Source organism: Herpailurus yagouaroundi, unplaced genomic scaffold (genome assembly GCF_014898765.1).
Source record: "Herpailurus yagouaroundi ecotype Mexico unplaced genomic scaffold, PumYag 187, whole genome shotgun sequence".
Taxonomy (NCBI): Eukaryota; Metazoa; Chordata; class Mammalia; order Carnivora; family Felidae; genus Herpailurus; species Herpailurus yagouaroundi.
In genome coordinates, this window is record NW_024412418.1 from 12,663,196 (window position 1) to 12,690,966 (window position 27,771).

The window sequence follows — 27,771 nt, forward strand, 5'->3', positions numbered from 1 at the left end:
GCAGAGCATGAACGGGGGAGGGGCAGAGAGAGAGGGAGACACAGAATCGGAAACAGGCTCCAGGCTCTGAGCCATCAGCCCAGAGCCCGACGCGGGGCTCGAACTCACGGACCGCGAGATCGTGACCTGGCTGAAGTCGGACGCTTAACCGACTGCGCCACCCAGGCGCCCCAATCCATGCTTCTTTTCAATATATACTTCTTAAATTTCTAGATATGCTTCTAAGACATATTTCTGTATTTCTGTTTCTTTATCTTACTCCTCTGTCTCCACCCCTCCCCAGCCTACCTAATTGTGAAATATATGAGCCTATCAGACTCAAGTGAAAAAGCAGTATTTTCCTAAGCCATGTTATCCAATTTGGAATCTCTACTTTCATTATGTCTTTTTCTGATCCATTTGTGTTTCAATATTCTAGAACTAATTATACTTTTACATTTCTGTGAGGCCATGAAGGGCAGAGGCTTGGTCTGATTCACCTTGAATATTCATTTTTTTAGCACATAGCTTTGTAAATAGTTGTTGGCTCACTAAGGTTATATTAAACTCATGATAGTATCTGAAAGGGTTAATAGGCCCAACTGCTTATTTAACTCAGAAAGGCTTCAGTTGCAAAAACAAAAGAGTCCACCATGGTCTATAATCATTTACACTCCGATTAGGGATTTAGGCAATTGGGAGGTTGTAGTAAATGAATTGATCATTAAAATAATGTATGGTTACTTGGGCCAATGCTGCAAATTCTATACCTCTGGATATAAAGGAAATGTTTTTCTGCCAACAGCATTGTGAGAAGTGTACAAAATATAGTGTCTAGACCTTTCCTATTCGCAAAGAACCATCCCAACTTTGCAGAGCAGACAAGGCCAAAGCATATATTACCCCAGCTGGAAAAGTTTGAATAGAATTAAGCTAAAGTTTATAATATTGGGAAGCTGCCTGCAATTAAAAAAAAAATTAACACACAAAGTGACAAGTACAGATGCAATGTCTGTAGAATTTTTATGCGATATGAAAACTAATAGTCCTGTGCTTCAGTTTTTGTGGAAAGAATGCCTGTAATCTATTTTCTAATTTTTTTCATTAATGTCTTTGTGATCTAGCAAGCAGCACTTCTTATGCAAAAATGAGTGTCTCTGTGTCTGCAGGTTGTATTTAGACAAAATTCTTCATAAAGTCAGTGTTCAGTGGCAATTAAATATGACTCACTCCACGTTGAAACTTTGCAAAGCATTTGCTAAAATTAGCTTACAAAGATCCATTTTAAAAGGTGGGCCTATAAAAATCTGGAATAGCAGCAATGAATTGAAAACAAATTTTATTTTAATGTTTTTATTTTCAGTTATGTATTGCATAATTTTATTTTAAAAACATTTTTTCATTTCTTGGAAAATACAATCTCAGTGAGCCCCATGTACTGTCTCTTGCTCTCTTGTAAACCCCATGCTAGGATGATTTTACTAAAACATTTTACTAAAACAGTTGCCAGCTTTGTTTTACCTCTTGATGCAGAGTGTGGGCTGGCAGAAGCCCTCTCAAAATGTCACTTTGATTTTGTGTTCTTGGGTTTTTTTAATCACAGCTTGATGACCCTGAGTCTTAACAGGTTTGTTTTGAGACCCTTCTTCAACGTTGATATTCTTAGTGAATTTTGTAAGGTTGCTTATAATATATATTAAGTAAAGCCATTGTTGTTGTTGCTTGCTACTTTATTTTGCCCCCTGTCCCCCATCCTTTGCTAATCTAACTTCTGAGGATTGGTACCTTGCTCAAAATAACACCCTCCATCATCATCAGTCTTATTGCAAATGTAAAGAGCTTCCTATACCGTCAATAGTGGTAGTTTCAGTGTTCAGTAGTTTCAGTTTGAGATGTCACAAATGGTATTTAACTCTCTGTCTGGGCATTTAGTTGGCATTTTGCATCGTGTGTGCGTGTGCGTGTGTTTGTGTGTGTGTGTGTGTGTTCCCATGTAACCAACATTAATAAACCCTACTGGCCAATTCTCAGCTCTGTCTCTACAAGTGCTGAATTATGTGGGTCCCTGTAGGACTACATTCATCTTAGCAGGCCATTAAACTTCTTGCATCCTTACTCAGATACAAGAAATCTAAAGGTAATCACTTTTATAACTTCTCATGGATGCCAATCTTCTTGGAGCTATAAAGTGCCATTTTGTTTTAAAATAATTACTTCTGCTTCTCCCTATTAAAAAAAAAACTGGAAACAACCAGATCAATATGGAGTGCCTATGAAACATTTGGCAAGTCTGCCATTTTTTTTTTTTCATTTTCTATTTGGTATGTACATCTTGCCTTACACTACAGTTTTGGAGATGGTGTTTAGGTAGTTGCTTCCTCTGTTTAGTCATCCTGGTAACTATTTAAAAACTACAGAGTAAAATGGTATCATAAGAAGAGGGAAAATAATGGAAAAAAAGCTTGGGTCCTTAAAGTTCACTGCTCCCTGGGAATCAAAGAGAAGGGCTGGCAATAGCAGAAGACAAAGCTGATTCCAGCTCCTATCTTCATGCGATTATCATGTGGAGTCAACTGGTATTCACCTTGGTGACAGGCTTGTGTCCTGATTATGACTGTATCACTGTACATCTAGCCACAAACTTGGTACATAATAGTTATCAATATATTTCTATTGAAGAGATGTAGTAAAAAGCAGCCCCTCTGCCTTTTTCTTCTTATGCATTAACCATTATCTTGTTATCTCATTAACCATCTTACGAAGCTCATTTATTTGCTAAGACAGTGTAGATACTTTGTTTGCAACATCTAGTTAATCTTACCACATCCCTTAAGGTAGGCATTATTATCACTCTACTGAAGGTTAGGAAATTGTGGCTCAGAGGGATTGAAAGACTGGCTCAAGGTGATACAACCATTAAATGATAGGACATGGACTTGAAACCTTGTTTGCCTGTCTGCAAAGCCTGTGGGACAGCTATATCTTTCATATTAGTGCTGCGAATGGCAAACTTATCTTTGTAGAGCAAAATATGACATAATGGAAATCTCTTGTTTGCACCAGACAAAAACGTACTAGGCTAGCAAATAAATAATAACAGGAATTTTATTATAAGAATGCATAATTTTATTCTGAAACCCAATGATCGCAGACATTCAGTTATTCCTCAAGAGAAGCCAAAATCAGGAATTGGGAAAACCCAGGAAATGAGATCATTCACTTATAAAGCTTTTAGTCTAGAGGGAATACAGGGGTTAAGTGAATAATCACACAACCACATGTAAAAGTGTCCTGTATTAAGGGCGTTGCAGGAGAAATCTGTGGGACTGTGAGAAAATTTTGATTCACCCTTGCGTAGAAGATTCCATGTGCCCTGATATGAACATTGAAGACTAATTAGCTAGGATTAAAAGAAGAAGAACATTGCAACTCAAAATTCTCTTCCCTTTCCAGACTGCACCCAAGTTAGTACTTTCAGAAGATCTTCTTTAATCCTCCCAATGGAAATTGCATCCCATTTTTTGCTCATCCTTTTATTTCATGCCACAGTAGTGCAATTTATAATTATTTGTTTATGTGTGTTGATTTTTAAAATACCTATTTCTCCCACTCTTCTATATTATTAATATAAATGCCTTGGCCACGTTTGAGAAGGTAACTGCCTTAAGGCAATCATCTGTGACCACAGTCATAAGTCATGAATAAAAACATTGCTGCCCAGGTGATCAGTGGTGTGCAGGGTTAGAAGGTGCAGTTTACATTGAATATTTGAAATTTTGAATATTTGTTGAGATTCCACTTTAGCATTATGCGGAAGACTTAGGATATGTATATAAACGCAGGCAAAGCTGCCCTTTCAAAGTTCACAATCTAGCAGGAGGAGCCAGATAATACCCAAACACATTTGTAACCCACATAATATTCCAGAAGATAATTGCTGTGGAGAAAGGGGAAAGGGAGAAAAACAAGAAGTTGCAATGATAAATTAAGATTGTGAAGACCTCTTTGAAAATATGATATTTTACCAAAGAACTGATGGAGTTAGGGACACAAGATATGTAGATGACTATGTCCTCAAAAAAGGGGGGTTCATGACTTGGAAGACACCCAAAGAGCTTTACATGTAATGCTGTGGCTTCTACCCTCTGTTCTTCTCATGTTTCCCCTTCTAGCTAAGGCCATTTTGCTTTTCTTCTCTTAGGTCTTTCCAGATTGCCAGCATAGCCATGGTGTAATTCAATGTAATACAACAGAGATGGTGATGGCAATTTTTCAAAAAATATTAGTGCACCATCAAAGTCTTGCACATTATACAATTTAGTGGTGGACTCTTCTGTTATGAGCTAAATGTGGACTAACTACTGACACTGTTTCCACCAAATCAATCAGAAAAGATGGAAAATGAGTATATATGAACTGGTATATGTCTATACTATTCAATAACAGAAGTAAAGAGCCAATAAAACTCTCAATATGGTACTAATTAGTTAACCAGTGTACTTTCATAAATGTATTCACTGATAATTTAAGTAAGAGGTTAACTTAATGTCTACAATGTAGTTGGTTCTATGTTAATCATAAGAAATACCATGGAAAACAAGGTTGCCACATAAATGGAGATAAAATGTGTAGTGAGGATGCAGATACTAAAGAAACATTTGTAGTCTCAATTTCATATCTGTGCAGTGGTTCCCAGACCAGGTAACCAACTCCTTCTGGAAGGAGCTGTGTGCCTCTGTATCTCAGAAACAGATATGATGCAATGATCAAAGTGAACACTAATTCAGTTCAAATTGTCAGTATATAATGATAGAGCTAGCACTGATAGTCAAAACTCATCTAGTTTACCTAATACCCTCTACCACCACCATATTGTAGTGCTAATAACACTAAGAAATGTAAAAAGAGTTACATGAGATTGTAGACCTAGTTAGTTTCAATGTTTGAATGTGAAATTAGAATATCTGGGTACTATTTGTACTACATCATCCCATTGCATTTGTCCTCATTCTTTCTCCTCCTCATTAAAATGGCTCAGTCAAGAAATGTGTGTGGATGTATATAAATTGCACACAGACACAGAGACATACACACATGATTTAAATAAGCCTTACCTATTGTAAACCTTGCCTGTTTATAAGCATAATGTGAGTAAATATTATTCTTTTAAAGTTTTTGTCTAAAATCTTACCATCTGGGTGAGCCATATTCTCACAATACCCGTAGTTTAACACCATCCATCCTTCAAATTCCATCCTGCATCTCACCTTCTTTGCAAAGCTGTTCCTGAAATCCTAACTGACAATATCTCCCTGGAGTTTATACTTATTATAATTCAAGTAGCACCAAGCCTAATTCCTTGCACATAATCAACATTTAGCAATTAATTCTGAGTTAAATATGTATACAGTTTAGAAGCACCTGGGTGGCTTAGTCAGTTAAGTGCCCAACCTGATTTCAGCACAGGTCATGATCTCACGGTTCATGAGTTTGAGCCCCACATTTAGCTCCACACTGGCATTGTAGAGCCTGCTTGGGATTCTCTCTTTCTCTCTCTCTCTCTCTCTCTCTCTCTCTCTCTCTCTCTGACCCCTCTGTCAAAATTAATAAATAAACTGTAAAAATATGTATATAGTTTATGACCTAATTAGACCATAATTTTCTCAAAGGTAAGAAGCATATCTTATACTGGTTTATTTCATCCACAGTTTCCAGCACAGCTGTAAGTAAAGAGACACTTATAAGACTTTGTAACTGGAAATGACCTTCAGAATAATATAATTTAGCTTCCTCATTTTTATAGAAGACAGAACATATTTTTAACAAAATAAGACTTTTTCTAGGTAATTAAGCTAGTTAGCTGTGTTGAGATTAAAATCCCGGTCTCATATCATTCTGATATACCATATTGAATTCCTCAATTGATATTCAATCAATATTTGTTGAACTGAACTGAACTTTGAAGTGTGTGTGTGAGAGAGACTATGTAAGGTGTATTTCTACTGAGATGAATTTAAAATATTATTGATAGTATGTATCTGGTTGCAAAGTCAGATATAATAAGTAAAATGGAGAGAGGTCTATACCTCATACAACCCACTCAGGTACTTTAAATAGAATAAATATTTGAAAAAAAATCATGATGACAATGAAGATAGTTATTCTCATCGTGTCAAGATTGGCATTTTTGTTCTGCATCATGAATATCTGACAGTCGTCAGCTTGAGTCACCACCCATGACATTTGCTTCTCTTAAATACTATTGTTAAAAAAAAAATGTTCAGCCCTCCTCCTTTCTTTGATTTATACATCACCCTGCTTAAAAAGTCTTTCTGAAGCTCTCCAAGCTTGCTTTCAGTTCTTCCTTAGAAGTCATGTGACAGGAATTTGTCAAGAAGAGAAATTAGGAAGGGTGTACCATATGGTAAAAGAACCACAGAATTTAATAAAGGCCAATGCCTTTCTTTTACACAGGAGAAACAGAGGCACAGAATGAGAAAGCACCCTTTCTCAGGTTACATAGTTGGAAGTCGAACTGGAGAAAGAACTCAGGCCCCTCTTTTCAAGTTTTTAATGCATGTTCCCTCATAGAGATGAAATCAGGAAAAAATATAGGATGAGTAAATTCTGGTAGAGATCTTATTTTGTATACTTTTAAATCATAGTATATATGGTAAATATGGTATATTGGCTTTAAATAGCCAATTACATTTTGTTTGTTTATTTATCACCATTTAAATTTTAATTTTTCCCACATACTTACCATGTGCCGTATACTTCACTCCTGTGTCTGACTCCAAATTTCGACCTGGTACCTGGTACCACTTTCGTGCTGTCTAAAGTACTTCCTTTAACATTTCTGTATTGCTTGTCAGGTAGTGATGAAGACTTTCACGTTCTGTATTTATGGAAAAGATATTATTTTACCTTCACTGTGAAAAAATATTTTTGTGGGATATAGGATCCTAAGTTAACAGGTTGTTGGTTGTCTTCTTTTTTTTTTTTTTCCACCAGTATTTTACAGATGTGGCTTCATTTTCTTCCATTTGTAATTTTCCCAACAAAGAGTCTCTTGTCTTTTCCTCTATATGTAATGTTTTTCTTTGCACTGCTTGTAAGATTTAAACTAGTTTTTTTTTTTAATTTTCTTTAATCTTTGTTTATTTTTGAGAGAGACACACAGTGTGAGCAGGGGGGAGCAGAGGAAGAGGGAGACACAGAATCCGAACTAGGCTCCTGGCCTTGAGCTGTCAGCACAGAGCCTGGCCGGGGCTCGAACTCACAAACCATGAGATCAAGACCAAAGTCGGACACTCAACCGACTGAGCCACCTGGGCACCCCAATGTATCACTACTTTTAAGCAATATGATTATGATGTCACTTTGTAGGTTTTTTTTTTTCTTTTCTCATTATTTCCCTGGGTTCATTAGCTCCTTTAACCAGTAGTTCATAGTTCTCATTAAATTTGGAAAAAAATATTAGTTATTATTTCTACAAGTTTTTTTTCTGTCCATATTTTTTTCTGTCCATTCTGTCTCAATTCTGAGACATCATTACATATATTTTACGATCCTTAAGTTGCCTCATAGCTAATGGATGCTTTGTTAACTTCCTTTTATTATTTTATTTTATTTTATTTATTTTATTTTATTTTATTTTATATTTTAAAATGGATAGTTCCATTCTGTATTGTTTATATTTCTATGTCTTTGAGTTATATTTGCATCTGTAATATCTAAGCTGGTTTTAATCCTACCAAGTGTATTTTGCATCTGAGATAACACATTTTGCATCTTTAGAAGTTCAATTTGATCATTTTTTAAATTTTTATTTTATTTTATTTTTAAATATGAAATTTATTGTCAAATTGGTTTCCATACAACACCCAGTGCTCATCCCAAAAGGTGCCCTCTTCAATACCCATCACCCACCCTCCCCTCCCTCCCACCCCCATCAACCCTCAGTTTGTTCTCAGTTTTTAAGAATCTCTTATGCTTTGACTCCCTCCCTAACGTCTTTTTTCCTTCCCCTCCCCCATCAATTTGATCATTTTCATATCTTCTATATCTCTTAACATATCCATGCCTTTCATTTACCTCCTTGAACATATGGAGTATATTTATAATAGCAGTTTAACATCTTTTTCTATTAATTCTTTCATCTAAGTCAACTTAGGGTCTGTCTCTATTAACTGATGTTTCTTTCCACTATAGGTCAAATGTTCCTGCTTCTTTCCATGACCAGTAATTTCCTATTGGATGCCAGACATTGTAAAGTTTATGCTAGTGGTTGCTGGATTTTTTTCTGTTATTGTTTCTTGCAATATTTGTGGTCTTGGTTTTGTATACAGTTAAGTTATGTGGTATAATTTAATTTCTTTTAAAATTTTCTTTTTAGTTTATTTACTGGGTGCAGAGCAGCCATTAGTCTGCAGCTCATTAGACCTCACTACCAAGGCAATACCCTTTGTGGTCACTGCTCAATGGCCCATTTGTTAGGAAGTCTGCCCATTCTGTTTGGTGAGAACATGAACTTTTCCTCTTGTGTGAGCAACAGGGATTTGTGCATCTGCTCCTATCTGCTGATTCTTCTTCCAGACTTGGTAGTTTCCTCACACTTGTGTACTAATCAGCACTCATCTAATGGCTTACATGGAAACCTCGGCAGTTCTCTGGAGCCCTCTGTACTACTGTCTCCTCTCTGTATTCTGCATCTCAAATTCTAGCCTTTTTGCCTCCCCAAAATTGAAATACTGTCTCCTCAACTCAAGCAGAACAGGAGGCTCTTGGATTTCTTCTCCATGTACTGTGGCCTGGAATCTCTCTCCAGGTGGTCAGTTAGGAGAGTCATAGATATCATCTCATTTGTTTACCTTCTTTCACAGATCACTGTCCTACACTGTCCATGGTCCACATTGAAAACTAGTGTATCTAAGTTGAAGCTGCCATAAAAAGTACCATAGATGGTGTGGCTCATGAATAAGAGAAACTGATTCCTCATAGTTCTGGAGGCTGAAAGTCTGAGATCAGGATGGTAGCACAATCAGGTTCTGGGGAGAAATCTCTTCTGGGTTGCAGATTGTCAACTTCTTGTTCTATCCTCATATAGCAGAAAAAGAGAGCTCTGTGTTCTTCATTCTTTTATAAGGGCACCAATTCATCATGGGTTCTCCATACCTATGACCTCAGCCAAACCTAAATACCTCCTAAAGGCTATGAATCCAAGTACCATCATACTGGGGAACAGCCTTTGACATAAGAATTTGGGGCAGAAGGTGGAACACAGACCCTCATTGCATAGCACATTGCTGCATATGTTTTATTCATTTTTATCCTTTTTTTTTTTTGCTGGATTCTCTTAACTTTTTATGGATGCATAAAATGTTTAGGATTGAATTCTATTTTTAACATTTTGTTTAACCTAGAGAGTAGCCAGCTTAATTTCAGCAAGTGATACTTTATTTTTTTAACTCTCATTCTTAGGCTCTCAAAAATGTGTCCTATTAAGTGTGGCTTGGGTATTTTCTTCTTTAATTTTCTTTTTTTCCCTAAATCCCATAGGCATCATTGTATCAGATGGGGAAAGGCTTTTGCAAAGCTACTAATTAGGTATATATATATTTTTAATTCTGACTTTGATTTTCAACTAGACAAGTTTTAGAGGACATAAAGGATTCGTGAAAATTAAGTAGAAGACATAAAAGTCTAGTCAGGTGGGCTGATTCAGATTGTTTACAACCTTTATTGCTGTGTGAGAGAACTTGGATTATATCTAGTAGAGAGTGGGAATTCAAGAGGTTCTGAAGCAGGAAGATCTCATCAAACCTATACATAAGAGGATTACTTTGGCTACAGGATAAACTGAGATGTTGTGATTGGATGCGAGGATGCTTGGAGGGTAAAGCTCATTCTAGGCATGAAATAAAGACTAGAATTAGCACTGTGATGTTTTGTATACAAATCCCTATTAAATTAAGGGATGAACTTAATTGACAAGCATTGAAATTAACACTGAGTCCCCAGTACAAATAATGGATGGCTTTGGGGGAAAAAAAAAAATGTTATCTCTACTGAGAAAGCTGAACTCATACTACTGAACTCATACTACTGGGAAGTTCAAAATGAAATGACGGCTTATTTCCCAAGCAACCAGGATGTGACATGCACCTCTATCACCTGGATCTGTTCCCCAGAGCAGAGGCTTGTTGGGGAAAGATGGGATGTTAGGCTTGCACAATGCCACTTAGGAGTGCTAAGTTTTTAAGATGAGCACACGCATCTAGACTATTTTCCAGTAACAAATTACTTCTGTATCACTTGCCCACGCCATTCCTTAAACCTACATGGCGCATCACTGTGGGGAAGAACATCAGCTTTACTTTTTCTCCTAAACATTTTATCAGATTGACTTGTGCTTTTTTGTTAAACAGGAGATTAATTAAACTAGCTCTTTAAATTGATGAAAATCATTAGCATGAGGCAAGTAAAGTATTTATGGTTGTGTGGGAAGAAGCATGAGCCGGAGAATCAGTGGAAATTCAAACCAGCCATGAACTCATATTTGGGAGCTTTCAATAAAAAAATAAAATTATTTCTCTGGTCCTTTCCCAAGGCCATGTCTCAAAAGATGATCACTGTGAAAAAGAAGAACATGGAGTATTTTCTAAAAGGTAAGGGGAATTTTTTTTATATGGAAACAGAAGGATGCCCCATGATTCTCTATAGATGCACATGCATTTTGGGGGAGGATAGGATGATGGGCACTCAATGAGATCAGTGTGTGGGACCACTGAAATGATGAATATTGATCAATACTGGGCAGGTAGCCCAGTATAGAAGAGAGAAGGCTATATTAAGAGTTTGGAGAGGACAGCTTGATTTCTGTTCCCAAATGATCACCTGCATGAGCCCGGGCTAATCACCTCACCTCTCAAGACTCACTCTCCTTATCTATAAAATGGGAAGAACAGAGTTAATTTGAGTTAAGGTGCCTTTTACTTCTAATTTCTCTCAATTCTTTGTTTGATGCTCAGGACATTACGTCCTTAACGTGTAAAAGGACATTATATCCTTAACATGCTTTGTGGGCTTTGTAGAACTCAGTAGGGAGGCTTGTGTATAGATACACTGTGAATGAGTCTCTATGACTTTCTGCATATGAGAGAGAGAGAGAGGGAGAGAGGAGGATGCATTTTCCATTTTTCCATTTTTGGTAAGATATACATTTGTTAAGAAACTATTTTTTGCTGGGTAATGGAGTTTTACAGAAGGAAATAAATGATTTGTGTCTATTAAAGAAGCAAGGGCAACAACTGCACATTTTTGAGAGCCACATTAAATTGTGTTCTGTTTCTCGCACTGTCTCTGTTCATTTGGATGAGAACTGAAGTGCACAATAAAAGGCTGAATTAAGTGAAGAGCTAAATGAACCAATTAGTTCTTTTTTTCCTCCAATACAATGAAGGTGCAAACAGAATGTAGAGTAGCCTGAAGTTGACCCTTGCATATCTTTTAATGTGACTTTTTCTGAAAGGCACAAAATCTGTGGTCGTGCTCCCCTCTAGTCTCAGACCTATACACAATACTCAAAGTGAAGGGGCTTTGACAATAAAATATAATTATATTTTTAATGAAGTAACAGTCACATTGAATACATGAATTTTCTTCAGCCCCCTATGTTTGGCCTGACACTGGTCTCTAATATTCTCAACTCTACAAAGCTTTAGCGTAGGACATTTGGCTTGCTCAGTTGGTGGAGTTTGCAACTCTTTATCTTGGGGTTGTTGAGTTCAAGCCCCATGTTGAGTGTAGAGATTACTTAAAAATAAAATAAATTAAATAAAATAAATAAAAAGCTTTAGTGTGAAGCTTAAATTTCTTGATAATATTCTTACCTCTAAAGGGCATCAATGTAATCCTAAATTTCTTGATAATTTTTCATGAATTTAAGAGACAGCAGTAGAATATATGGTTTGCAGTGTATCCATAGAATATTGGATTCAAACAAAGTTGATGTTTAATAAGAGCTTTGTGACCTTGAGCAAGTTATTTAACATCTCTGAGCTACGGTTACCTTAGCTGCAGAATGGTACATAACAAATCCTTCCTTAGACAGTTTTTATGATTACTACATAAGATAATTCATTCCAAATGATTAACAAAATGTCAAATGCAGGTAAACACTCAGGCACTCAGGGAGTAGATGCTGTCCTTATTTTCTGCCCAGTCTTGGGAATACATAATAGAATGTCTTCCCCGTGGTATCATGTAATTTGCCTCCAAGGCAACAAAAATATCCCTCGGACCAAGGGACACTCTAGAACTGATAGTGGCAGTCCAGAGTGTATTATTTTACCAGGATTCTCTCCCCTTCTTTCATTCTGTAAGCATGCACAAACTCTTGCATATGCACAATGGGATGTGATCTCCCAAGGGCTCAGGCAAGAGGACGGTATGGTGCATCAGACTGGTCAAGTCTCACTTCTCTCCTTTGCAACCAGACACTGAAGCCCTTCCCACCTCATTAACTTCCTCTGAAATGTAAATAATAATAACACCAATCTCAGAATAATTGTGAGGAATAGATGAATTAATGTAAGTATCTCTTTTTAAAAAACAAACAAAAATGCTGAATATATGCACACTATCCCGGGAACTCCCTTCAGTGCTTATGATACTAACTTTAATCATCATAGCAACAGAAGTATGCTTGAGCTGGCTGGTTATGTCATAAGAATTTCAAGAATTTTCAGTATTCAAGGATTTTGTGAGCTGTTTGTTGATGGCTTCTAATAGGCATTGGTATGAGTGTTCACACCATAGGAATTGGCAGAGGCCACGTCACTGAACAACCCTGTGAGGCAGGTGCTAATATCAACCCCATTTCATGGCTGAGCACTGAAGAAGTAACCAACTTGTCCAAGACTCATAGTTGGTGAATGCCAGAGCTGACATTCAAAGCCCATGCAGTCTGACTTGTAAGTTTATGCACTTAAACTCTGCACAATTATACTATGTGTTTTAAACACTGCAGAGTAAATGCTCAATAATTTTAGCTTAACCTTGAGAAAAGCATTTCCTTCACTGCTCTTCTGTCTTCTTCTTCCCTCTTCTCCCCCATTTCTCAAATAATCTCTGGTCTTGACCTTGGGTGTGCAGGAAGGAACTATGTTTTATTATTGTTGTTATTATTTCCACAATACATTGAAATCATCAGAAGAAGTTACAGATTTGGATCACCAAGTCTATTTAGTATGCATGGGTTTCAGTGGTGGTGCAGTATAATTGTATATTGGCCATTGTTTGAGCTGTTGGGAGCAGGGATGGACATGGTTGTTTGTGAGAATGCCCCCCATCCCTGCTGCAAATGAAGTCTCTAAGGAGGAAGATGGAGCCGCTATTTCACCTTTACTTACCTCTGCAGAACGTTGCTATGTCTAGGGCACCAGAAGTACACTGGCTCCCAGAACAACTTAGTGGTGTCGTTTCCTCCTTGAGTCTACATAATTGATTGTAGTTTTATATCTAAATGGCCAGAGAGTTAAGCTCAGCTGTACCACTTGTGGGCTGTGAGCCCTTCGGGAAGATAAATATGCTAAATCTGTTTCTTCAACACTAAAATGTGAATAGTGGTAATACCTATTTTTTCTGGCTTGAGATGATCCTTGAAGATGATAATGCAGTGTAAGAGTTGTAAACTAGAAAGTGATACTCAAATGTCAAGGCAGTGCTTTTAGCAGAGACCATGGATGCTACACTTTATGGAAGTCTTCATTGTCTTTCTTAAGTCAAGAATCAGTGACAACATCCACAAACAATTACTGAGCACTTTTGTACCAGACTTTGCAATGAGCTGGGGACTCAGGACAAGATGTCCCTCAAAATTCTCGACTTCAAAATATTCGTAGATTATAAAGTTAAACAATCACACATAGATAAATTTATAAATGCTGGAACAACGTAGAATATGGAACAAGCAATTCTTCCTTCAGGTGTTTGGTGTCATCAGAGAGAAAGAGACATTGGAGTGCTCAGTATAAACAGTAGTATGGGTATTCTAAGTAAAGACTAGCTAAGCCTAAATTCAAAGAGTTAAAAGACCTCAGTTGATTTAGGGAAGTAAACTGGCCTGAATAGACTGTACAGTTCTTGCTGGATACATAAAATTATTCACTTTGAACTTCTGACCCCACCCCTTATTTAATATTTATCTTCCAGGTTCACTTTGGCTTGTTAAAGACATTCTTTTCATACCCAAAGTATCTGGAGGTAGACACATTCCAGATCTGGTGATACCAAGTTTTTATGTATAATAAAGGCTTCAGTTCCTTCCCTTTATTTTTTAATTATAAAAGTAATGCATAAAACATCCTCTTATTGCCTCTTATTGAAATATTCAAACATAAATAACATAAAGAAAACATTAAAATCTTCCTATCATTCCCACTTGTAATTTCTTTTCCAAAGTTCATTGTAGGTAACTCTTGATGGACATTCATCCAGTACCACTTAGGCTTTAGCATGTATGTCTACATAGACACTTAGTACCTATACATGTGGGTTCTTTTATACTCTCAATTTCTCTATTTTTCTTTTTAATCTCAATTTCTTGCATTCCTTTTATTTAACTACATTTTTCTACAACTTTCTTTTTTCCCCCAAAATATAGATTGTAATATATAATATAATATATTATATTATATATATAATATATATATATATAATCATTTAGAATAGCATTTAGAACACGGTGTAGGTCTATGTTATAACTTTTTCAGATGTTATTTCATGTTATCATCACTAGAAAAATGTCATAGACTCTAAGTCTGGAGTTCTCTCTTGTCCAGCAAGAAAGTGGACACAGGATTGAAATGCAAGAGATGGCTAATGTCCAGGAGAAGACAAGAGCCCCAAATAAGGGTCCTTGCTCTTTTTTTACTAGGATCAGAAAGCTTACAAGTGTGATGGATGCACGCAAAGAGACAATGAAACTGTGAACATTAACTCATGGGCATGAGGGAAAAGGAGTTTTGAAGATATGTGGTGTTAGGAGTCTGGGTCAATGCAAAACAAAATCCTGGTGCAGGGTGGAAGGATGATTACAGCAGATATGAGGAGCCACCTCTGTTTTCCTAAACTGGCCTAGGGGACAAGAAAGATAGAGCATGCTACCTCAGGGTCAATAAGACACCTTTGTTTTGCTCATTGGCTCCACTCGGCTACTTTGCCCTGCTGTGGTCTATAGCCCTGTTTACCTGTTTACCTATTTTGGTCCTTCCTTCCTGTGAAAGCAGCTTTCTGCTGTTGTACTAAATTGGAGGGTGCTTCCACCCTGAATACCTGATCGTTTTTAGCTAATCTTGGATGTTTTCATCCTGAGATTTCCCATTGCTATACCTTTTTCCTATACTGGGGCCTTTGCCCTGTTTACCTAATCTTGTTTACCTAATTTTGTATGTGTTCATCCTGTGGCTTTCTATTTCTTTATGCCTTGTTAACCCATTAGTGGAAGCTCAGGGAATTCCTAAGCTTATTCCCCACAGAAAAACGCCACATAAACATATTAACACAAAGAAGCTAAAATTTAAAGAGTGTCTTTTCCACTTCATTCCCAACCTCACACTTTTTAAATGTAATAAGTATGCATAATTTTTCCTTCTAGAAATTTCTAATTCTTACACATAGATTTATATCTGTATGCACACATCTGTATGTATAGAATGTTATACACATATATAAAAGTTTTAAACAAATTGGAATATTATAAACAAATATGTGTTTCTTGCTTAAGAAAAACTAAGAAATAGAACTTTGAGATCTTTAGCCATCACTCTATATAAATAACCATATTGGTTTTAATGGCTAATTGTATCCCTATCATATGAATGCCAAGTAATTTTTTTGTCCAGTCTCCTATTAATAAATGTTGGTTAACTCTGGATCTCTACTGTCATAAATATTACTATATTATATACCCTTCTATTCACAAGGCTTCATTCCTGTGTAAATTTGTCAAAGTATACATAAGCCATGTTATACTAATATGCACTTCCAACAGTAGTGAGGTAGTTTATCTATGCATTGTTTAATTGTGTACCATGTACTTATCTTTCAGTGACCATTTTGTGAATACCAATTTTCAGGTACTATTCTAGGCAAGGGATGGGGTGGTAAGTAAGGATACATTACTACTGAATTTATGGAGCCCACATTCTATTTGACAAAAAGAAAAATAAGTGCATAAATGGAGATATGGATAGCTAAAAAGATGGATGGATGGATGGGTGGATAGATAGATCGACTGATAGATATAAAAAGCAAATTACATAGTAATTTAGTATAATTAGCAATATGTAGTATATAGATAGGGTAAATAAAATAGACATCAACTGGGGAAATGGAGCCATTTTAAATACAATTGGTCTCACCAAAGAGATGTTTTTAACAGATGCTTTAATTATCACAGTTAAAGGAGAATTACAAAACTAACCAATGATGTCAGTATTTCATTATTATTTGCTTCTTTAAGATAGTGATATGGCATAATTTTTATAACTGTTTTTAGCCAATTGTCTTTATTTTTCTATACAATGGTTCCCCATATTCTTCACCTATTTTTCTGTTAAATTACAGATATTTTTCCCACTGGTTTATAAGGTTCACGCCATTAATTTTTTAAGTGCTTATATTAACTTTTCAAGGCTTAAATTTATCCCAAATTTATGCATTAATATGCCATAAATAAAGCTGAAGATTGTTGATTTTGTATAATAATACTCCTGAATTTTTCAACCATATGGTCTACATGTAGAAAGGCTTTTATATCTTTTTTTTATAATGATTAAATTTTCTTGCTTAAAAAAAAAAATACCAGTAATATAATCTCTATCAAAATCCAAAGCATAACACTGAGCTATAATTTATAAAGAAACACTCAGAAAAAACTCCATATTATGGTTCAAATATACAATGTCATCCCTATATTTTTCAAGTGCAAGGAACATCAATTTATATTTCTTTTTAAATGTGAACACCAACCTTGCCACTCAGGCAAAGCAAAGTCGAGATATGAAAAGTGATGTATCAACTGTGATGACTGTCTTTGCTTCTGTCATTTGAACTCTGAAAGAAGATAAAACAACAAAATTAATAAAAAATTTAATGTTTTTTATAGTTCATATATTTTAAGTTAGGAAATAAATGAGAAACATCAGGCATCAGTTGGTTTTAGGGTTTTCAACAGTTGAGTTTCAACAATCTGATGCTGTGACACCAGCAGACAACTTGCAAAAGAGCCACTGCAAGTTCAAGGTTTTCTTAGTTTCTTTTGTGTGACATCCGCTATAAAAATGTTGTATACCTAACAGGAATATATGAGCTTATGAGATGATCCCTACTGGTAGAACCTTGACCTTCAGATCTTCTCCTGCCATAGATAAGTCACCATATGGATTTAATTTGGGGCTTTTGAAATTCAATTTTTTCTCTCCCTATCCTCTTCTGTATTTATGAAAGACCAACTCATTCACCCTTAGTGAAGGGGAAGCAGAATAAACAGACATGAGATTTAACCCCACTTATGCTATGCATATGTGTGTCATGATATTATACAAGTTGGTTTATTCCTCTGATGTATGTGTTCTCTTTTTTATAAAATATAGGTAAAATTCCTATATGGTGGCATCAGAAGAATTAAATGAAAGAGATGTGGTGTACTTGTGGGAGTGCCTGTGACAGAGTAAACATTCAATAAAAGTTATTAGGACTACTCTCATTGTATTTATTACTTGGTATCCATGTATGTATTACATTACAATGGACATATGTAATCAAAAATTTAGATTTCCAATTCTCTCTATATATCTCCCATCCCAATTTACCCTACCACTGTGGGGTAATATGCATTCCTTAATCACAGTGTCTTTAGAGGATAGCAATTTTCAACAAATTAGGTAGGTAAAACTGGGTGTACAATTACATCCTCATCTAGCACTGTCATTTTCTTATTTTTTCCTGTTTCTTATAGTAATGCAATGCAACAAATGCTAACCCTTGAGCTCTATATTGGCTCCATGATGAACTTCTCATGTTTCTGCCCATGGGAACAAAAGATAAATCTGATGTCCATGTGCATAGTTTCTCTCACCTGTTAGTTGTGTACACTAAAAAATAGTAGAATAGTATAAAAGTAGAAATAACCATGTGCCTGGGTAGAATGGGTAGGGAGATTAAGTGGACAGTTACTTAGAAAAATAAGAATATGCTAGAACAATAGAAAACATAAACAATTATACTGAAATTTTTTCTCAAAATGTCCAGTTACTCATTTTAAAACACCATAAGAGAGAAAGAAAGACCTACATCTGTGCAATCTTTGGATTTTTGCTCTTTGAACCAACATATGCCAAATTTCTAAGTAAATTCTAGGTTCCTCTTTACTCAAAGTATTAAAATCACCTTTAAATTTTACTGTCCAAAAGCACAGTTATCCTTCACTATTGCTCTTTAGAGAAAGCTCACCAAAAAGGAGAAGACATTAGTAGAATTACAATGGATACAAGGAAGTTGTATTTAACTGTATAGTCACCTAAAACACTTCCAGTGTTAAAAGTAGTACTACACGATAAATAAAAAGTTTTTTGCCAATGACCATATCATATTACTGGTGATCATGTTTGTGTTAAGATCTATGATTTTGAGAAAAAGAGCTTCAGTATAGTGAGTATGTCCAGTCAACCAACAAGTGTGCTGCTTATTTTATGCAAGATGCTGCTCTTGGTCTTTGGTGTAAGACAGAAAGCAATACGGTCAGGATACCTGATTTATTGAACATCTATTCTAGAATATTAAAAATTTTATATCACATCAATTGACATTAGAGCTCCATTAAGTTTTCTGCCCCATTTCAAAGATGAAAACAAAAAACAAAAACAGGCCCACATGCACTGAGCACTATTCCAACTAACAAATGTAGAGTTGGAGGTGTTTTTTATTCTAAATCTCATGCTATTTTCACTATATTGTGGGGAGAGAAGGTGTTCTGTAATTTGGGACAGCCACTCAACTGTCCAAAGTAAGTATAGTGTACCTGACACAAACTTCTGGATACAAAGAGATTGCTGATGGCAAAGTGATGTCTATCTATCCTGAAGCAATCTAAAATATCCAGTTCCCGCAGAGTTAGATAATATGTTTCTGAGAGGCCTCTGGTGTGCAGAAACACTACCTGTCACATTGGACTATAAAATCTACCTTAATAAAGAGGAGGAAAAGGTGCAAAAACACCCTCTGGTCTTTGTAACTGGTTACTCATCTTGAAGCAGGAATAAGCAAAAGGTGAATGCAAACATTCATCTCTGGCATTCTGGAGGCCCCTCAGTCACTGGATGAATCACAGTTCTCTACTGCAAACCTATAATATCAGGAAACCCTGTCCCTCTTTATACACTAGCGGCCAGAAATAGCGCCAAGCATTTTTCCATCAGACTCCCCACCCAAATTTTATTTTTAAGGAAGGTAACACTGAATACATGATATTTGTGGATATTCCATACAGGCCCCTAGAGAAAGTTTAGGTAGTATTAATTATTTCCCTGGAGTCATTTTCATTTTGGAAATCAATTCCCAGATGGTTTTGTCATGGGATTGTTATCAAGGGAAGTTTTCTGAGGAATGAGATTATTGTGGGTATACAAGCTGAGTGAGTGTTAGTTGTTAGGTACATTTCAGTTATGATTTTGATCATACAGGTTGCTGGTTTTTGATTACTTCAGATTAAACTTTACTTAAAACTACTGTCTTCCAGAAGTCAGTAGCATATATCCAAGCAGAATTTTAGTTCCATGAAATGCTCTATAAAAGTAAAACAAAAAGGGGTGGGGTGGGGAGAAGAGGGATTTCTGTAGTCAGTTGAGTTTGATAAATACTCCAAATACCATCTCATCTCATCTCATGGAGAATCACAATGCATAAAATTATGTTAAATTCTCTGAACTTCCCTGTAAAATGTTTAAAAAAAAGGGGGGTGGCAGGGGGAAGGGAGGAATCTGATTAACTTTATTTAGTTAAATGATTCCAAAACTTATTTGACTATTAGACCCTTTTTTTCACATCAAACTTGTTTACTGTTTTAGAACATGTTCTTTGAAGGCCAGGACTAAATTATTATGATAGGTAGAAGTTGAGCTAAGTCTCCAAATAGTCAAAGGTTCATATGGAAAATATAGTCAAAAGTTAAGTTACATAAGCTCAACTTAAAAAGAATTTTCATGGGAGCCTGGGTGGCTCAGTTGGTTGAGCATCTGACTCTTGATCTTAGCGTAGGTCTTGATCTCATGGTCATGAGTTCAAGCCCTACATTGGGCTCTGTTTGCACTGGGCATGAAGTCTACTTAGTAAATAAATAAATAAATAAATAAATAAAATGAAAATGGAAATGAACATGAAAATAATTTACAAAACCATCAATTGCAGAAACGTAAAATGTATGTGAAAGGTTTAAGGGTAAAAAATATAAAACAAACTTTCCATAGTTTAATGAGTTATGCAGCAGTGCAATGCCCAGCCTTAGGAAACCATGAGTTGTACATATGTTGAGAATAATGTTTAATTCTAGCTGAATGTAAGAAAGATGGCATGAAACTGAAGCGCTTCTCAGGAAGGAGTAAACAGGATGGGGAATGATATGTGAGTTTTGTTATATGACGAACGAACAAAAGATCTAGGGTTCAAAAACATTGACATGAGAAGACTTGGAGCCACCATTTTGTTTTTTTCAAAGCTACCATAATAGCTTCATAGCTGATATCTCAGCTTCCATTCTTCCCCTAACCCAATCTCTATACAGGAGCTAGAGTGACTATTTTTCATTGCAAATTACATTGTGTCATCTCCCTACTGAAAATCTTCCAGTAAAATCCACCATCCTTACCATGGTCTATGAAACTGTACCAGTCTTTCCCATAGTTGCCTCTGAACTCTCTTCTTATTCAACTCCAATGCAGCCTGACTTTTTCAAGTTTTGAAAATTCCAAGCACATTCCAACAGCCATGGTCTTTGCTCTTCTGATTCCATTTGCCAGAGGTGCTTTTCCAATAGCGATGTATGTGTCTCTCTACTTCACTCAAGTCTTGCTTCAGATGCCCACGCCTAAAGCGAGAACTTCCCTGACCACCCTCCTCAATTCTTTACTCCCTTTCCCTACTTCACTTTCCTGCCAAGAACTTAGCTTTAACTGATATGATCTTTTACATTACTTCCTTTTCCTCTTCATATTAATGGGAGTAATGTTAAATGCTATCAGAGATAAGCCTTGTTATTTTAGCAGCATAGTACAGTAGTAGATAGCTTTCCTAGTTGTACAAAATCTGAATGTTGGTGGGAGCATGAGGTGGGACTTAGGGTCTATACTACACAGGCATCAGAAACCAGGACTGACATCTTTGACTTGTTGCTTTCACATTCACCCTGGCATAGAGCCAACAGGAAATTGAAGGGAGAACAGATAGCAGGTGGGAAACATCTATGAGCCATACCTGCAAATAGTACACGCACTTCCTTTCACAACCCTTTTTCCCAAACACAGTTTTATGGATATATATCACTGTGGGGAAGATTGGGATCTGCAGTTCAACTGTCTGGCAAGAAGGAAGAGTAGAGAGGTTTGGTGAATAGCTACGGAGACTCCCTCATAATCACTCAAATTAGAAGATAATTTTATTAAGGCAGGGATTTTGTATTTATTCATATTATACCCTTTTGCCAAGGACAATGCCTAATGTATAGCAGGTGTTCAACAAAAATAAATAAATCTGAAAACCTAGTACACAGTGCTTAATATGTCTCAGGCACCATTCAGAATGCTTGACATAGAGCATGTTACAAAATGACTCTGTGGTAGGTGCTATTATTGTCACATTTTACAGATAAAGTTAATGAGGCATGTAGATAATGGGTAAGTTTTCTGAGGTCTTAGAGCTAGTAAAAGTCACAGTAGAGATTTGAATTCAATTCGCCTAGAACCGAAACTCATGTTCTTAACTATTTAGGACACAGCGCCATTCTAGGTATGTATTGAATGAATAACTACACAGTAAGAAATTTCAAAAATTTAGCAAGTTCCTTGTATTTTAAATGGATATACACTCAAAAAAGTGAGTTCTTTCTTGCTGCAGGTATATTATCAGAGTCAGGATAGCATCATAAAAGGAGAGAGAAAAAGAGATTCATACCCTGGGTGGACATCTGAACTGGGAGCATCCAACAACTAATAACTGAAATTCTAAGATTTTCTTCTTCTCTATCCTGGTCACATAATATATTTTTCACGCTATAGCAAAGCAAACACAATTGGAATTCATTCCATTTTTATTAAATCTTAATTCTTTATTTTCTGTTGTTTTGGTATTTCATTGGGAATGATGCTTGAAAAGCCCTTTAATAAGAAAGTTCACCTACTGTCTTATATCCTAATAACAGAGGACTTATGTGTAGTAGATTTTATAGACTGAAAGAGAAATTTTAAGCCTAAATTCTAATTCAGAAATCTATTTTTGTGATATACCTTTAAATGTCATCCACAAAAACCCCACTTCCTTCTTGATATAATATAAGTACCTATAAAGTGAACCTTCTTCTAGCACAGACACAGGTCACAACCTGACTTCTGTGTTCATAGTAATAGTTTCTGCAAGTAAAAGAATGTAACACAAGAAACAGGAACAATTATGAGACACTGCAATGTATAAAACTTTTCAGTTTAGAAAAAGGTCTTGGACTTTTTGGTTTGTATATTTTTAAAATGGTATATAACATGTCATTTATGAGTAAAAAAATTCTATGGTTACTCCATTGTTTTAATAGTTATGAATACATAGAATATTGTGGACCAAATACTGATTAATAATCCACAAAGAATATTAATAATTCAGTGAATGATTTCAACAATTTCCAGTGGCCAAATTACTGCTATCCTACTGATGTTGCTGCTTCTGTTTTTGTTGCTAATTTTCTTCCCTTGCAATTTTACTAGGGATATAGAATGTAGAAGGACTTTGGACCATTGAATTATATGTCGCTATAATATTGAACCTTTTGAAAGTTTTGGGTCTGAAACGGGATTCAATTCTTTCAAAATTGAAGAGAGAGAGGAAAAGTACTTTTGCTGGTAACTCCAAGGGGTTGTCATAGCCAAGGTATCATTCCCATTTAGGAAAGGTGTCATAATAGTGAAGAGTGAGCCCAGAGTAAAAGTTTTAGACAATGCTTTCAGATTACATTCTCATGAGTTATAGCTGGTGATCTGTAGCAGAGAACATACTGAAATGAAAAAAAAGTTGGGGGAAGAAAAGAAGGGGGAGGGAGGAAGGAAGAGACAGAGAAAAAGAAGTAAAGTAAAAATTTGAGATAGATACCCCTAGTTAAGTTGATGTTTTATTATACCTCACTCTGCTGACTGGCTGGGTGGCTGGTTTGCTTACTTGTGTGTGTGTGTGTGTGTGTGTGTGTGTGTGTGTTATATATATAACACACACATATTACATATATATATATAACACATAATATATATATAACACACACATAATATATATATATTATATATATATGTTATATATATATATAATGACTTCAGTTTTCTTGTGACTTCAGTATTCTGCTTAATGCTTTGTTCATTGTTATGCATATAATTTCTGGATTCTTGCAAGTAACCACAAAATATTGGCTATTGAGACACAGGAAAGGAAGGATATTAAAAAGAAAAATTAGATACTCTAATTAATTCACACTTAAAAGTTGAATGAGGAAAGATGTAAGATTTCTTGTGGGTTTAATTATTTCCCAAAGACATATGTTGAAGCCCTTGCCCCTAGTAGTTGTGAATGTGCCCTTATCTGGAAATAGGATTTTTGCAGATATCATCAAATTAAGATGAACCTATACTGCATTAGCGTGGGCCCTAAATCCAATGAGTAGTGTCTTTATAAATAGAGGAGCATTGAAAGATACAAAAAAGACACACAATAGAGGGAAGACCTAAAGATGGAGGCAGAAATTGCCGTTGTGCCATCAGACGCCAAGGAACACCTAGAATTACTAAAAGAAGAGACAGAGATTCTTCCACAGAGCGTCAGAGCGAGCAGGGCCTGCCCACATCATCTTTTTTCGTAAAACTTGAATTTCAGGCAAACAGTGCATATATTTGAGTCATACTTAATAATTTTTCATTGTTTATATGAGATTCAATTTTAATTTTTCCAACTTTTTTGAGATATAATTGGCATATTGTGTAAGTTTAAGGTGTACAGTATGATGATTTTATAGACATGTGTTGCAGGATGATTGCCAAAATAAGGTTAATTAACACATCCATCATCTCACATAATTGTAATTTTTGTGTGTGGTGAAAACATTTAAGATCTACCTACTCTCTTGGTGTGCCTGGGTGGCTCGGTCATTTAAGCGGTTAAGTGTCCCACTCTTGGTTTCCACTCATATCATGATCTCACAGTTTGTGAGTTCAAGCCTTACATGGGGCTCTGAGCTCACAGCGTGGAGCCTACTTAGGATTTCTCTCATCCTCTCTCTGCCCCTGCTTGGCTTGTGCATGTTCTCTCATGCTCTCTCTTTCCCTCTCAAAAAAAAATAAATAAATAAACATAATTTTTTAAAAAAATCTACTCTTTTAGCAACTTTCAAGTATATAATACAGTATATTAACTATGGTCTCCATTCTGTCCATTAGATCCTCAGAACTTATTCATCTTATAACTGGAAGTTTGATACCCTTTTCCCGGTATCTCCCATTTTCCCTACCCCTTAACCCATGGTAACCTCCATTCTACTCTGTTTCTAAGAGTTTTTTTTTTTTTTTTAGATTTCCCATATAAGTCAGATCATACAGCATTTGTCTTTCTCTGCCTGACTTATTTCATTTAGCATCATGTGCTAAAGGCCCATCCATGTTGTTGCAGATTGCAAGAGTTTTATTCTTTCTCATTGCTGAATAGTATTCAATTGTGTGTGTATATGCATGTATATGTGCATACATGTATATAAATATATGTGTATATCCATGTATGTGTGTATATGTGTGTAATATGTGTAATGTGATATAGACACTTAGATATAGATATAAATATAGATATAGATATCTTTCACATTATCACATTATCTTTCTCCAATTCACCATTCATTCCATTCATGACATTTAGGTTGTTTCAATGTCTTGCTATTGTGAACAGTGCTACAATATTTATAATGAACATGGAGATACAGATATCTTTTTGAGATCCTGATTCAATTCCCTTCATATATGTACTCAGAAATACAATTGATAAATTGTACAGTAATTCTATTTTTTATCTTTTTAGAAAACTCCATACTGTTTTCCATAGCGGTTGCACCATACCATAAGTTCCTACAACCATGCACAAAAAGGTTCTCTTTATTCCACATCCTCCCCAGCACTGTTGTCTCTTCCTTTTTGATAATTGCCACTCAAACAGGTGTGCAATGGTATCATATTATGATTTTGATTTGCATTTCCCTGATGAGTAGTGATTTTAAGTATCTTTTCATGTATCTGTTGGCTACATGTGTGTCTTCTTTGGAAAAATGTCTATTCAGTTTTCTTTGACAATTTTTTAACTCTATTATTTGCTTTTTCCTCTTGAGTTGCAGGAGTTCCTTTCATATTTTAGATATTAACCCCTTATCTCATATATGCTTTGCAAATATTTTCTTCCATTCAATAGGTTGGGTCTTCATTCTGTTGAGTGTTTCTTTTGCTGCACAGAAACTTTTTACTTTGATTATTTCCACTTGTTTGTGTGTTCCCCTTTTTTGCTTTTGGTGTCAAATCCAAAATATTGTTGCCAAGACCAACATCAAGGGATTTTCCCCTGTATGTTCTTCTGAAATTTTATGGTTTCAGTTATTATGCTTTAATTTTTAATCCATTTCAAGTTAATTTTTGTGATTGGTGTAAAATAGGGGTTCAGTTTTACTCTCTTGCATGTGCATATCCAGTTTTCCCAACACTATTTATTGAAAAGTCTTTTTCCTACTGAGCATTCATGACTGCCTTGTCAAGTAGTAGTTGACCACATATGCATAGTTTTATTTCTGGGCTCTCTATTCTGTTCCATTGGTCTATGTATCTGCTTTTTATGAGATTACCATGTTGTTTTAGTTAATATAGGTTTGAAATACACTTTGAAATTAGGAAGTGGGGGTCGGGAGTGGCTCCTGAGTGGCTCAGTGGGTTAAGCATCTGACTTGGTTTCAGCTCAGGCCATGATCTCACGGTTTTGTGGGTTCAAGCCATGCATCAGACTCTGCACTGGCAGCTCAGAACCTGCTTGGGATTCTTTCTTTCCCACTCCCTCTGCCCCTCCCCCACTCACACTGCCTCTGTCTCTCTCAAAATAAATAAATAACCTTACAAACTTTTTTTAAATTAAAAAAAATGAAATTAGGAAGTGGGATTCCTCCAGCTTTGTTCTTCTTTCTCAAGATTGCTTTGGCTATTTAGGGTCTTTTGTACTTCCATACTAATTTTAAGTTATTTTAAAATTTTTGCAAAAAATTCCGTTAAAACTTGATAAGGATTACACTAAAATCTGTGGATGGCTTTGGATCTAATATGTGCCTAGTATACTGGCATATGCCTAGTATAAAAATTTTTTTTAATGTTTATTTATTTTTGAGAGAGAGATACAGAGCATGAGCAGGGCAGGGGCAGAGAAAGGGAGACACAGAGTCTGAAGCAAGCTCCAGGCTCTGAGTTGTGAGCACAGAGCCTGATGCAGGGCTCAAACTCACAAACCATGAGATCATGACCTGAGCCGAAGTGGGACGCTCAACTGACTGAGCCACCCAGGTGCCCCATCATTTTAAAATATAAATTCTTCTGGTCAACAATTATATGATATCTTTCCATTTATTTGCATCTTCTGCAATTGTTTTCATCATTGTATAACAGTTTCCAGTGTACAAATCTTTCAACTCCTTCGGTAAATTTATTCCTGAGTATTTTATTATTTTTATGCTATTGTAAATAGATTATTTCCTTTATTTTTTTAGGGACTTCACTGTTACAATATAGAAATGTAACTGATTTTTGTATGTTGATTTTGTATCCTGAAACTTTACTGAATTCATTTATTAATTCTAACAGCTTTTGGGTGGAATCTTTAGGATTCTTTTATGTATAAATTATATCATCAGCAAAGACACAGTTTTACTTCTTTCTTTCCAATGTGGATGACTTTTATTTTATTTACCTGTGGCTGGGATGGGCTAGAGCACATTACATGGCTCTTTCAGAATCTACAATCTGACCAAATTTGCTGGACTTAACTCCAGGGGCTCCCAGATTATGGCCAAGAGGGACTGGTTTGTGGGCCACTTTAGGGTCCACAGCCAAGATCAAGGTCTATAGGTCTAGTATGTGATGCATGGACAGGCATGACTCCTCCTAGGTCTCTTGGCATATGCTGCTAGTGATAAACCCAAAGCCAGATGGGTCTGTACTTGAGTTATCTGGAGTCCAGAACTGTTTGTGTTTCAGTGGCCAGGGCTGTGGTCAGGGACTCAGCTGCCTGGTTTAAAGCCTGATCAGCTCTCCTCAGTCTTGGATTTCACCAAAGTTTCATAGTCTCCTACCTGGATCCCAGAGTTCCCATGAAGGCAGTTTTGTCTGTGCATAGATACCAGATCTGTTGCTGAGAGGGGGGGAAGGAGGGGACTTGTGTGAAAGGGACATTTTATTTGTCCTTTTTCCGATATCATTC

At 36.0% G+C, this 27,771-nt stretch overlaps 1 protein-coding gene across 6 annotated transcripts in view; it reads left to right on the plus strand.

Annotated features, from left to right (window-relative positions):
* Positions 1-27,771, plus strand: part of LRRC4C (leucine rich repeat containing 4C) — a 1,211,302-nt gene that overhangs the window by 975,797 nt on the left and 207,734 nt on the right. Inside the window, exon 1 of one of the 6 annotated variants that reach the window (XM_040495406.1) lies at positions 10,613-10,649. The exons of the other annotated variants lie outside the window; for them this stretch is intronic. The gene's annotated coding sequence lies outside the window, so the exon portion shown is untranslated. Of the gene's footprint in view, positions 1-10,612; positions 10,650-27,771 lie in introns of those variants that run through there. 6 annotated transcript variants of the gene reach the window in all.